The sequence below is a fragment of the Panthera pardus genome, unplaced genomic scaffold (genome assembly GCF_024362965.1).
Source record: "Panthera pardus isolate Hobbes unplaced genomic scaffold, ASM2436296v1 HiC_scaffold_26, whole genome shotgun sequence".
Lineage (NCBI taxonomy): Eukaryota > Metazoa > Chordata > Mammalia > Carnivora > Felidae > Panthera > Panthera pardus.
The window spans coordinates 16,596,109-16,608,646 of record NW_026526832.1 but is presented as its reverse complement, the minus strand read 5'-3'; the positions used below and the strand labels follow the sequence as shown (position 1 = coordinate 16,608,646).

The 12,538-nt window shown below is 40.9% G+C and overlaps 1 protein-coding gene across 4 annotated transcripts in view; it reads left to right on the top strand.

Annotated features, from left to right (window-relative positions):
• Positions 1–12,538, top strand: part of LCLAT1 (lysocardiolipin acyltransferase 1) — a 181,177-nt gene that overhangs the window by 7,667 nt on the left and 160,972 nt on the right. Inside the window, exon 1 of one of the 4 annotated variants that reach the window (XM_019448304.2) lies at positions 6,500–6,869. The exons of the other annotated variants lie outside the window; for them this stretch is intronic. The gene's annotated coding sequence lies outside the window, so the exon portion shown is untranslated. Of the gene's footprint in view, positions 1–6,499; positions 6,870–12,538 lie in introns of those variants that run through there. 4 annotated transcript variants of the gene reach the window in all.

The window sequence follows — 12,538 nt, the reverse complement described above, 5'->3', positions numbered from 1 at the left end:
ACAATGGGAGAGAAGTGTAGAAGCAGGATTGAAGTAATGTAGAGTAGTCTAGGGGGTGCTAGAGTAACCTTATTTTGCTGAGTTTATTTAGGGTTGGAGTGAAACCAGCCCAATTTACCTTCTCTTGCCTTCTGAGAAGAAATACCTTACAAGTCAAGTTAATCAAGACTGAATCATTGCTAGAGCCACTGTTATAAATAGTTCTTGTGTATTGAGTGGGCTAATCTTCAGGGAACTCAGGCTACATGGGACATAATTATTCCCAAAGCTATTTTTATTTCTCTTTTTATCTCAGATTTATTTAACTCTCAAAAATTAGGGGCATGAATATTCTTATTTTGAATTAAGCCCTCTAACATTGTATACGTTTTTCTCTTTTGCAGTTGTGCTTCTGACTTCGTCAGGGCATTTTCCATACATATTTGTTCGTTGTTTATAATGTTTCTAGGAGATGGGTATTTATATTAGTTTCTTGTGGTTGCTATGATAAATACCACAAACTTGGTGGCTTAGTACATCAAAAAATTTTTTTTTCACAGTTCTGGAGGCCAGAAGTCCAAGATCAGACTCACTGGCTGATGTCAAAGTGTGGGAGGATTGTGCCACCTCCAGAGGCTCTAGGGGAAAATATGTTCCTTGCCTCTTCTAGTTTCTGGTGACTGCCTTCATTTCTTGGTTTGTGGCCACATCACTCCATTCCCTGCATCTGTGGTCACATTGCCTTTTCTTCTTCTGTATGTGGTCAGATCTTCCTCTGCCTTTCTTTTAAGTTTTTATTTTGGGGTAATTATAGAGTTACTTTCAGTTGCAAGAAGTAATACAAAAGGAACCCATGTACATTTTCCCCAAGGTAACATCTTGCAAAATTGTAGCACAATATTGCAACCAGAATATTGACATTGATACAGCCAAGACACAGAATAGTTTCACCATATGGATTCCTTATGTGGTACTTGGATAGCCACACACCCTCTTCTCTGGCAACCACTAATATGTTCTTCCTTTCTGTAATTTCTGCTATTGCAAGAATGTTATATAAGTGGAATTATACAGTGTGTAACATTTGGGGATTGTCTTTTTCTACGTAACATAATTCCGTGGAGGTTCATCTATGTTGTTGCCTGTATCAATGGTTTGTTCTTTTTTCTTGCTTCGTATTCCTTAAGATCATTAGCATTTGGTGTGGATGTATCCATTGAAGGGTATTTTGGGTTAGTTCTAGTTTTTGGCTGTTATAAATAAAGCTGTTATGAACGTTCACATACAGGTTTTTGTGTGGACTTAAGTTTTCATTTCACTGGGATAAATGCCCAGGAATGCAGTCGCAGAGTCATATTGTGGTTTTATAGACAAATGGGTTTGTCTCTGAACTCTCCATCCCATTGTCTATGTCTGTCCTTATGCTAGTGCCACACTGTCTTAATTACGGTTGCTTTGTGGTAAGTTTTGAAATCAGGAAGTATGAGTTCTCACTTTGTTCTTCTTTTTCAAGTTTGTGTTGTCTATTCTGGTTCCCCAACAAATCCATATGATTTAGAATCAGCTTGTCAGTTTCTGCAAAGAACTCAGCTGTGGATTTGGTAGTGATTTTTAATATATTCACTGAGTTGTACAACCATTACCACAATTAATTTTAATACATTTTCATCACCTCAAAAAGAAGCCCTCTGTTCATGAGCAGTGACGCTTCCCTAACCCCCAACCTTTCCCCTTAGAAGCATGTTCTAATCTGCTTTCTGTCTTGGTGTATTTGTCTATTCTGGACATTTCACGTAAGTGGAGTCATAGAATATGTGGTCTTTTGTGATTGGCTTCTTTCACCCAACATGTTTTCAAGGTTTGTCCATGCTGTATCATGTGTCGGTGCATCATTCCTTATGGCTGAATAATGAGCTGTTCCAAGGCATGGATAGGACACATTTTATTTATCCGTTGATCAGTTGATGAACACTTCTTGGCTATTATGAATAATGATGCCTTGAACACTCAAGTACAAGTTTTTGGGTACATGTATGTTTCAGTTGTTCTTTGGTGTTCACCTAGAACTTGAATTTCTGGGCCGTCTGGTAAACATATATTTAAATTTTGGAGGAACTGCCAGACTGTTCTCCAGGCTGTACCATTTTACAATCCCTCAGCAGTGTGTGGGTGTTCCCATTTCTCTACATCCACACCCACACTTATTATTACCTGTCTTTTTGATTATAGGGACATTATAGAGAAGTTACATTATAACATCCCAGGAGGTGTGAGGTGTTTTGATTTGCATCTCTCTGATGGCAAATGATGTCCAACATCTTTGCATGTGCTTATTAGTCGTTTGTATGTTTTCTTTGGAAAAATGTCTATTCTGATCCTTTGCCCATTAAAACATTTTTTTTTTAATGTTTATCTTTGAGAGAGAAAGCATGAGTGGGGGATGGGCAGAGAGGGGGAACAGAGGATGCGAAGCAGGCTATGTGCTGTCAGCAGCGAGACCCATGTGGGGCTTTAACTTATACACAGTGAGATCATGACCTGAGCTGAATGAAGTCAGAGGCTCAACCAACAGAGCCATCCAGGTACCCCTTGCCCATTTAAGAAATTGGGTTATTTGCTTCCTTATTACTGAGTGATACTAGTTCTTTATATATTCTAGATACAAAACCCCTTATCATATATGATAAGTTACAAAAATTTTCTCATGTAGGTTGCCTTTTCACTTGAAATGCAGTTGCTTTTTAAAATGTTTATCTTGGGGACGCCTGGGTGGCTCAGTCGGTTAAGTGTCCTACTCTTGACTTCGGCTCAGGTCATGATTTCACAGTTCATGTGTTTGAGCCCCACATCGGGCTCTGCGTTGACAGTGTGCAACCTGCTTGGGGTTCTCTCCCTCCTTCTCCCTCTGTCCCTCACCAACTTGCAGCTGCGTTCTCTCTCTCACTCACACACACTCTCTCTCTCTCAAAATAAAGGAATAAACGTTAAAAAATAGACAAAAATGTTTGTCTTGTATCTACAACTTTGTTGAACTCACTTATTAGTTCTGGGAGGTTTTTGGAGTAGATTTCTTGGGATTTTCTGTGTAAACCATCATGTCCTCTGCAAATAAAGACAGTTTTACTTCTTTTCTGTGTAGCTTTTATTTCCTTTTCCTGTCTCCTTGCATTGACTAGTATTTCCAGTACTATGTGAACTAGAATGGTGAGAGGGGACATCCTTGCCTCATTCCCAGTAATGGGGATTGTGCATTTTGTCTTCTATCATTAAGTATAATAATGTTTACTGAGGGTTTTTGTAGATGCTCATTACCCGGTTGAGGACATTCTCCTTTATTCCAGTTTTTTTCCGAGAGTTTATCTCATGAACAGGCATTGAATTTTATCAGATAATTTTTCTGTATAGATTAGTGTGGTCATGTGGATTTTTTTTTTTCAGTTTGTTAATATTGTGGATTACACTGATTGATTCTTGAATATTGAACTAACCACGCATCTCTGATTAAATTCAACTTTTTATGTCCTGCTGAATTTTATTTGCTAATGCATTGTTACATATTTTTGTGCCTCTATTCATGTATCGGTCTGTAGTTTTATTTTTCTTGTACTATTTTTTCTCTGGTTTTTGCATCGGAGTAATATACTAGCTTCGTAAATGGAATTGGAAAGTGCTCCCTATTGTATTTTCTGGAAGTGATTGTGTTAACTCCTTTTTAAAAATTTGGTGTAATTCTCTCATGAAACAATCTGGGCCAGGAGATTTCTTTTTCCAGTGGTTTTTAATTATGAGTTCAATTTTCCTAATGGTTACAGGGCTTTTCAAATTACCTGTTTCATTTTGGGTGAGTTGTAGTCTGTCCTGCACACAGAGTGGGGCTCCTCATTGCTGCCTGGCAGGGGTGGGTATTTCAGTTCCCCTCTAGGCCTCCGCTGAATACTACTCTGCATCCTTGTCTGTTTCCTGCCATGGGCCTCCGCTGACCTTGCTGGGAGGGGTGGCTTTCCTACCCCACACTATGGAGGTGGTGAAAGTCTTGCCTCTCTACTAGGCCTTGCCGCGTACTGCCCACATGGGGATGGGAAGGAGTGCCTTGTAACTGTCACGGGAGTAAAGTCCAGGCTCTACAGATAGTTTCCATAGACACTGTGTGGCTGGGGAAGGGAGTCTTAAACCTACCTGGCAGGGAAGTCTGGCCTTTGATATCACCCCTGCAGGGGTAAAGGATTGGCTAAGGGAAGGAGTCACGTTGAGGTGTAATGTTACAGCCTGGTGAGAGTGAAAGGTTAGCTCCCTACTTGGCCAATGCTGTAGTGGATGGCGTGGGCCACAGTTTTGTCTGTGGTTTTTGGCTGGAGTGCAGTGGTTGTTATCTAAAAGTTTGTTGTGCTGTTCTTTTCTTGGTCCTTTGAAAGAGAATAGACTTCTTTTGCCTACCCCCTTTGGCGTTTCTGGATAACTGGCTTCTTCAACTCCATGTCCGTATGGTATATGAGCCAAAAGGAAAGCCCAGGAGATTCACCACTGTGTTGTTCCATGGGTCCCGAGTTCCAAGCTGGTGTGCCTTTCTCTCTCCACCTTCAGAGTCTTCTTTTGTTTGTTCAGGGTTTTTTAATTGCTGTTAGCTGGAACAGTAGGGGCAGCAGATCTAATCAACTTTACCATAGGTGGAAGTTGGACTGGGATTGGTTTTTTTTTTTTTTTTTTTTTTTTTTTTTTTTTTTTTATGGAAGAAAACATAGGATAGAAATTAAGATACATAAATAGGCCAGTAAGACACTGAAGAAGTTAATTTTGGGTCATTTACTTGGAAGTGATAGTTTAACTCTGTCTTTATTTCTCCAGAGAGTAATTCCTTGTGTCTTTGTTCAGTAAAACCATGCCTTCATTCGTTCTAGATCTCTTAAGGAATTTGACAATCTAGTGGATTATTTCTGTATTTGTATGTGTGTGTGTGCATGTGCATATGTACATACATATATATACATTTATAAATTCATAGTGAATCTAAATTTCTGGCTTAGTATGTGACAGAGAAAATGTTATCTTAGTGGAAGATTAGTTTTCTGGAGAGGACTCCGTTTTTCTAGAGGTTGTTGGAAACCTTGAAGCTGTGGATTCTTTTCTAAAAGGAGAAATAGGCATTGTGCATAGTGATTAAGAGCTATGTAAGGAAATTCTGTGAAAGTCTTTCAGTAACGCAGAGGATTACTGGGGTCTTTGTTGGAAACCGTGTGATATCTAGAGCACTTTTCCAGTAGGTTTAGCCTATGGGGTCTGCAGCTTTTGTTTTTTCATTTATTTTACAACTTCGTAAGTTGTCAGTAACTGACAGCAATGCAAATTCTTTTTTTTTTTTTTTTAAGTTTGTTTATATATTTTGAGAAGGAGAGCGAGGGTGAGCGATCAAGGGAGAGGCAGAGAGAGAGGGAAAGAGAGAGAATCCCAAGCAGTGTCCAAACTGCCAGCACGAAGCCCAACTCGGGGCTCGAACCCATGAACTGTGAGATCACGACCTGAGCCGAAACCAAGCGTCAGTCACTCAACTGACTGAGCCATCCAGGTGCCGCAAATTATTCTTGTCCTTAAGACATGCATATGAATTTTTTGTTCGGAGATACAATTTGTCTCTTTTCCTCTCTTCTGTAAGGGGCCAAGTTTTGGATCTATTAAGCAAATTTGTTTCACCATTTTTTTTTTAAATGTTTATTTCTTTTTGAGAGAGAGAGAGACAGAGCGCAAGCAGGAGAGGGGCAGAGAGAGAGGGAGACACAGAATCCGAAGAAGGCCCCAGATTCTCAGCTGTCAGCACAGAGCCCGCTGTGGATCTCGAACCCACACACTTCGAGATCATGACATGAACTGCAGTCGCCACCCAGGTGTCCCTCGTTTCACCATTTCTGATTGCCTATATGTTTGTGCTTTTTGGCCAAACGCCAGATGGCCTTTTGAGCCAGATGGAACATCTTATTTGGGCCATAATTAGTGAGTAAAGTAAAATCATAGACAGCTATTCATTTTATATTTGCATGGAAGACACCAAGTTATCTTTTTATTTGTTTAAATAATCCATTAACAGCTTGAACTGTGAATTTAGCCTGATGGGCTTGAATCCCTTGGTAGCATTTCCTGTCCTTGTGATTCGGAGCAGGGGATTTTGTTTTTTAACCTGTTTAAACCACTGGGAGTAGCCTCGGTGCTTTTTCTGCTGTGGTGGTTGTGAGGCTTAAGAGATATGTCACACCCTTCTCACAGTACCTCCTACATCTGACGAACTGTTTTGTTATTAGAAGACTGTGGACAATTGGGGCGCCTGGGAGGCTCAGTCTGTTGAGTGTTCGATTCAGCTCAGGTCATGATCTCACGGCTTGTGAGCCCCAAGTCGGGCTCTGTGCTGACAGCTCAGAGCCTGGAGCCTGCTTTGGATTCTGTGTCTCCCTCTCTCTCTGCCCCTCCGCCGCTCATGTTCATTTTCCCTCTCTCTCTCTCTCTCTCCCTCTCTCCCTCTTCCCCCCCTCAAAAATAAATAAACATTAAAAAAAATTTAGAAGACTGTGAACAACTGATTTTATTTTCCTGAGACGTAAGTTCTTAATTTGTAACAAAAAATGAAGGGATTTTTTCCTGATAGTTAGGTCCTAGATTTCACTGGTGACAATTGGAAAGAATGAAGCAAAGCAACTGATAACAGTTGCTTTTGGAAGTGAGGACATTTTAAACATGCACGTGACCTTGCTGCTCTGAGAAAGGGAAGTGGACAGTCTGATCTGATGAGCAGTTCCTTACAACAGTGGCCTGGTAATTTAATTCAGTAAACATTGGTCATGGAGATCCTGTTTTGCCTTCCTTTGTACTAGGAAGAAGCATTAGGGCTGGAAATGTGGCTTAACAAAGTAACAAAAATATTATCTTTTTGCCTTAAAAAAATTTGGAGGGTAGATCTTGATAGAAGGAAGGCTAAATTTAGAGCTCAGCACCTTGATGGACTGGGAATGCTCACAAGTAAGTAGAACCGGAAAGGGCTGAATTTTGCTTAATCTAGGGGTAACCATTTGGGGTTTCCAAGGTGATTTTTGGGGGGAGTAGGACTTGAGGTGAGAGAAGAGGGAGGAACTGGAGAGATGGCTCAAGGATATCTGTTACTTACATTGACTATTCCCTCTGACCCTCAGTATTTACAAATGTTTTACTTCAGGAATTTTGGGGGCTTTGGGGGTTCAGGTGTTGGGAGTAAGGTAGCATTGGTGAATTGATTGAGAGGGGATCTTCAGAGGCTGAGAGAATTTAAGCCTGTCAGAAATTAGCAGTGGGTTGGGGGAGTAGCTTGGCTTTCTGTGGGTTATATATTTGGAGCAAGTTAGGGGGTGGTTTGAGCCAAGGGCATCCTCACTACTGTTAGCTTAGGATAATGAAAATAAACCACGATGCAGGATGCCCCCCACATGAACAAGGAGTTTATATGTAGGTAGATAACTATAGTTATAATTGGTTTACATATTCTAATGGAATTAAGTACTACTATAAACAAAAACAACTGTCTCCCTGATGCAGACATTTTCTGTGTGCAGAGTAGAATCGTCCTTTTAATTTGGCCTTAGACCCAGAGTCCAGGAAGTGGGGATAGTGTGTCATACCTGCTTTCTTTCGGAACATCTTCGAGTTCCTCTAGCAGTCTTTGGAACTTGAATACATCAGATGTTGTGGAGTGTGGGGCAGGGAGCTGTCCCTTACCCCATTCCCTATGGAGGTTGGGATCTAGGCTTGGATTTTGCCCTCACTCTCTATATTCTGTCTAGAGGTGTTGCTATCTGGGAAAAACCCAAACTCCAAGGACGTGGCCGGTTTAACAGTGCTGCCTCCCTTTCAGTCTGGAGTTTGGAAACATGGGACACGCTGGGCTCTTACCACACTGTTCTGGCATTCCCGTCCTTACTTAGCACTGCAGCCAGCACAGTCTCTCAGATTCCTGAGTCAATAAGCCTGTTCATTAACGCAGTCAGTACTAGATACCAGGAACCATCTGACTAGCCCAGTATGCTGTTCCCACTCCCTGCTTTCCCTTTCTTCCTCCATTTCTCACCCTCACTGGCTGAAAGACAGAGTTGAGACTTTGTTCTGGGATGCCAGCAACAAGAGGAGGTGATGATATGTGTGGTGTCTATGCCAGTCACATGGGGGCCCCTAGATGTGGGGCGATGTTTGGGTGGGGGATAGTGGCACGGGCTGTGACAGGATTTGCCCAAGACAGAACAAAGGGATAGAAGTGTATTGAATATACCTCAAGGGAGCAGCAGGCAGGACAACAGAGGAGAGGCTGTCTGCCATGAGGCAGGAGGTGAGGGCTGTTTTTAAAGGGGGAAGGTGAGGAGGTATGGGAACATGGGGAATTTTCCCTTTTTTGGTAACTGTGTCTGGTTGTAAGCAGCCCTTTGGATAGTTATGGCCTATGAGTATTTGGAAGTGGGTGGCTTGATGGGCATGTCTGTATTCAGTTAGGGGGTCTCTGTGGGCCCTTTCGCCTTGATCAAGTTTCCAGTGCTCAAGCCTGTTGTCTAAAAGCCACCTCTATAATATGTACATTGTGGGGTAAAATAAGTTGTGATGCTTCTGAAGTGTGGGCCATTAAAATGGTAGTTCCTAGTTATTGAATGTACTTTCTAAAAGCTGGACTGTAAAAGCTTTGAGTAAAATCTGTGTAATGGTGTCTGTGCTTGAAGTGTTTATCCTGCTTCATGTATCTGAACAGGAAGATTTTCTGAATTGATTATGGTTGTTCTGTTTATGTTGTGTTGTTGAAATGTTCTGTGGTTGTTCCATAACTTTTCCTTGAAAAAATAAACACTTCTGTTAGATGCATTATAAGTTTCCTGTTGATAGGTAATAAAATGGTCCTTTTCTGTCAAAGAACAAGACCTAGCATTTCTGTTTGGTATTTGTTCATGTGGTTCGTTCGTTCGTTCTTTCTTTCTTTCTTTCTTTCTTTCTTTCTTTTTATAATTTTATTTTTAATTTACATCTGAATTAGCATATAGTGCAACAATGGTTTCAGGAGTAGATTCCTTAGTGCCCCTTACCCGTTTAGCCCATCCCCTCTCCCACAATCCCTCCAGTAACCCTCAGTTTGTTCTCCATATTTATGAGTCTCTTATGTTTTGTTCCCCTCCCTATTTGTATATTATTTTTGTTTCCCTTCCCTTATGTTCATCTATTTTGTCTCTTAAAGTACTCATAGGAGTGAAGTCATATGATTTTTGTCTTTCTCTGACTAATTTCACTTAGCATGATACCATCCAATTCCATCCACATAGTTGCAAATGGCAAGATTTCCTTCTTTTTGACTGCCGAGTAATACTCCATTGTGTGTGTGTGTGTGTCTGTGTGTGTGTGTATGTACATATATATATATATATATATATGTACATACACACACACATGCTACACCTTCTTTATTCATCCATCGATGGACATTTGGACTCTTTCCATACTTTAGCTATTGTTGATAGTGCTGCTATAAACATGGGGGTCCATGTGTCCCTTCGAAACACCACCCCTGTATCCTGTGGATAAATGCCTAGGAGTGCAAATGCTGGGTTGTAGGGTAGTTCTATTTTTAGTTTTTTGAGGAACCTCCATACTGTTTTCCAGAGTGGCTGCACCAGCTTGCATTCCCAGGTCATGTGGTTCTTTTTGAATCTTTATGTTAAAAATGAATTACCATTTTGTTTAGAGTCTAAAATATTAAATGGAGTATGTTCTAGAGGTCAGCCCTTGCCTTTTAGGCTTAATGCAGTAACTAACTTGCTCTTGTTTGACTCTAGTAGATGGTTATGTGACACCACTAGCAGGTATCCTCTCTTGAGTAGTGAGGGCTTCCTTTGGGGGGCGGGTAGGGAATCTTTTCTATGTGGATAAGTCTGAAAACTGAGTCTGCCGTGTCCTTCTCCGTCTCTAGGTGCACATTCTTCATCTGCCTGGGTCCTTTTGAAATCACTGGTTGTGATTCAATCTCAACTTGGTTAACACTAAATTCATTCTCAGTCCCTTCCTCAGTTCCCTGCTGGATGTGTCTGTTTCTATTTAGTCATACATACTTGAATTGTTATATTCAGTTTGACCCCCCCACCCCCTTTTTTCTATTCTTTTGTAAAGTTTTTGAAGTTTTTTTTTTCTTCCTCATCTTTATGCTTGTGTTATTTTGATAGCCTACTACTAGGTTTCTAAAATAATAGCTTCCATTTATTGTGCATGTGATATAATAAAGAAATGTCTGGTTCTTGTCCCTGGATCCAGATGTAGAACTCCAATAACCCTTGGAATTTTCTGAGTAGGGGTAGGAGTATCTTTTGTTATTCATAATGAGCCCCCTTTAACCTTACCTGAGTTTATGGTGATCACATGACTCAGGGATGGGCCCTTAGATAGTTTCAAGGGAGGGTCTGGGAAAGACTCAGCTCTCAATTAGAGGGTCAGAACTTTACTACCCCTTGATCTCTGGGGTGAGGAGAGGGACTGGAGATTGAGTTCAGTCATACATAAATTATGATTCAATCAACCATGCCTGTGTAACGAACCCCTTTATATAAACTCTGGACACTGGAGTTTCCAGGCTGGTGAACACATGGATGTGCTAGAAGGGGGACACCTGAATTTCCCCGAGAGAGGGGGTGCGTGGAAGTTCTGAATCCCTCCATTCTCTTTCCCTAGACCTGGCTTTATGCGTGTCTTCCACTTGGCTGTTGCTGAGTTGTATGTATCCTTTATAATAAAGCTGTAATTGGTTAAGTATAGTGTTTTCAACAAGTTCTGTGAATCATTATAGCAAATTACTGCACTTGAATGAGGGTTATGGGAGCCCTTGAATTTGTAGCCAAGTTAGAAGTTCTGATAGCTTGGGGGATGTGTGCTGCAAAAGCAGTCTTGTTGGGTGTCTTGCCCTTTAGCTTGTGGGATTTGATACTAACGCCAGGTAGCAATTGTAGGATACCCAGTTGATATCAGAGAATTGGTGGCAGGCTGCAGTGTTTATTCTTTGGTAGGCATTGTGGTGTGTGTTATTTTATGTAATATTACAGCTAGGTAGGTTTTTGTTTTATCATCCTTGTTTTATAAAGGAAGTGAAGCTTTTATTTTTTTATTTTATTTTTTAAATGTTTATTTACTTACATATTTAATGTTTATTTTTGAGAGAGAGAGAGAGAGAGAGAGAGAGTGAGCACATGCATAAGCGGGCGAGGGGCAGAGAGAGAGGGCCACACAGAATCTGAAGCAGGCTCCAGGCTCTGAGCTGTCAGCACAGAGTCCGATGCGGGGCTTGAACCCATGAACCACGAGATCATGACCTGAGCCGAAGTTGGATGCTTAGCTGACTGAGCCACCCAGGCACCCTGAAAGTGAAGCTTTTAAAAAGTCCTATAGCTTGCCCAGAGTCCTTGAGCTGGCAGCGGCACACTCAGTGCCTTCTGATTGTAGAGTCCCTACTTAACCCTTTTTGCTGAGCTCCTTCTTGATTGAAGGGTTGGAACTTTACCAACTCCCCCTCTGGCAGCTGTGGACTGAGGACTGCTTTTTCTACATCACTGTGGAGCTCAGGAACTTGCAATTCTCCATTATGGTAGGATGGAACCCACACTCCTTAGGCAGCTACTCAAGACTCACCACATTTCATCAGGTCCAGGCTAATAATACTGTCTTAGTCTTTATATAGAACAAATGAAAACAAACACCTCTTGTGTTTCTTGGGTGGGCCACTCAGTGTGTATCTCCAGTGAGTTGCATTGGAGATAGAAGATACATTTTCCAGTTCCTTAAAAACTATAATTGAAAAGCCAGAATATATTAAAAGATGTCAGTATAAAAATAGCATGTGATGACCAAGTGAGCAGTACAGATCATGAAATATTTCTGGAATTCAAAAGAGCAATTCATGGAGCAGATGTTACTTGAGTATGGTCTTGAAGAGATGGTAGGATTTTGGTAATTGGCTGGGGAGAGGACCCTTCTAGGTAGGAAGCCTGTGAGTAGAAAGGAAAGGAGAAGGTTGATGGACATGTACTGAAAGGTGGTGTTGATGGCAGTGAATGCTTCAGTTTATCTGGAGGGGGACCCTTTCCGAAGCCTGGATCTACTTTGACAAATGCAGATCTGAAGACACGACATGTCTTCAAAAGTTTTAGTGTATTGAGTGAAGTAACTGAATTTGTGCTAAAACTTTATTCTATGAAGTTAGAGTTGTTTGTAATTAACTAACTTAGGGCCAACCTAGGTGATCAGGTCAGGTGATCATGTTGGTTAATACCAGTTTTATTTAAAAATAAGGTGTAAATACAATTGAGAATTACCTTTTTGTTTGTCACCTGAGCTGACCAAAGGATATTTCAAACTATACAAGTTTGAAAGTATTTTTAGTAGTGCAACAGCAGAATAAGTATATTCAAAGTAACTAGTCTGAAGGAGATAGCATTCTTTATGTTGGGTAAATTTGGATGAATATATTTTTTGTTTTTTCTCTTACATTTTTATTTATTTATTTATTTTGAGAGAGTGCCAGAGAGAAAGAGAGCGC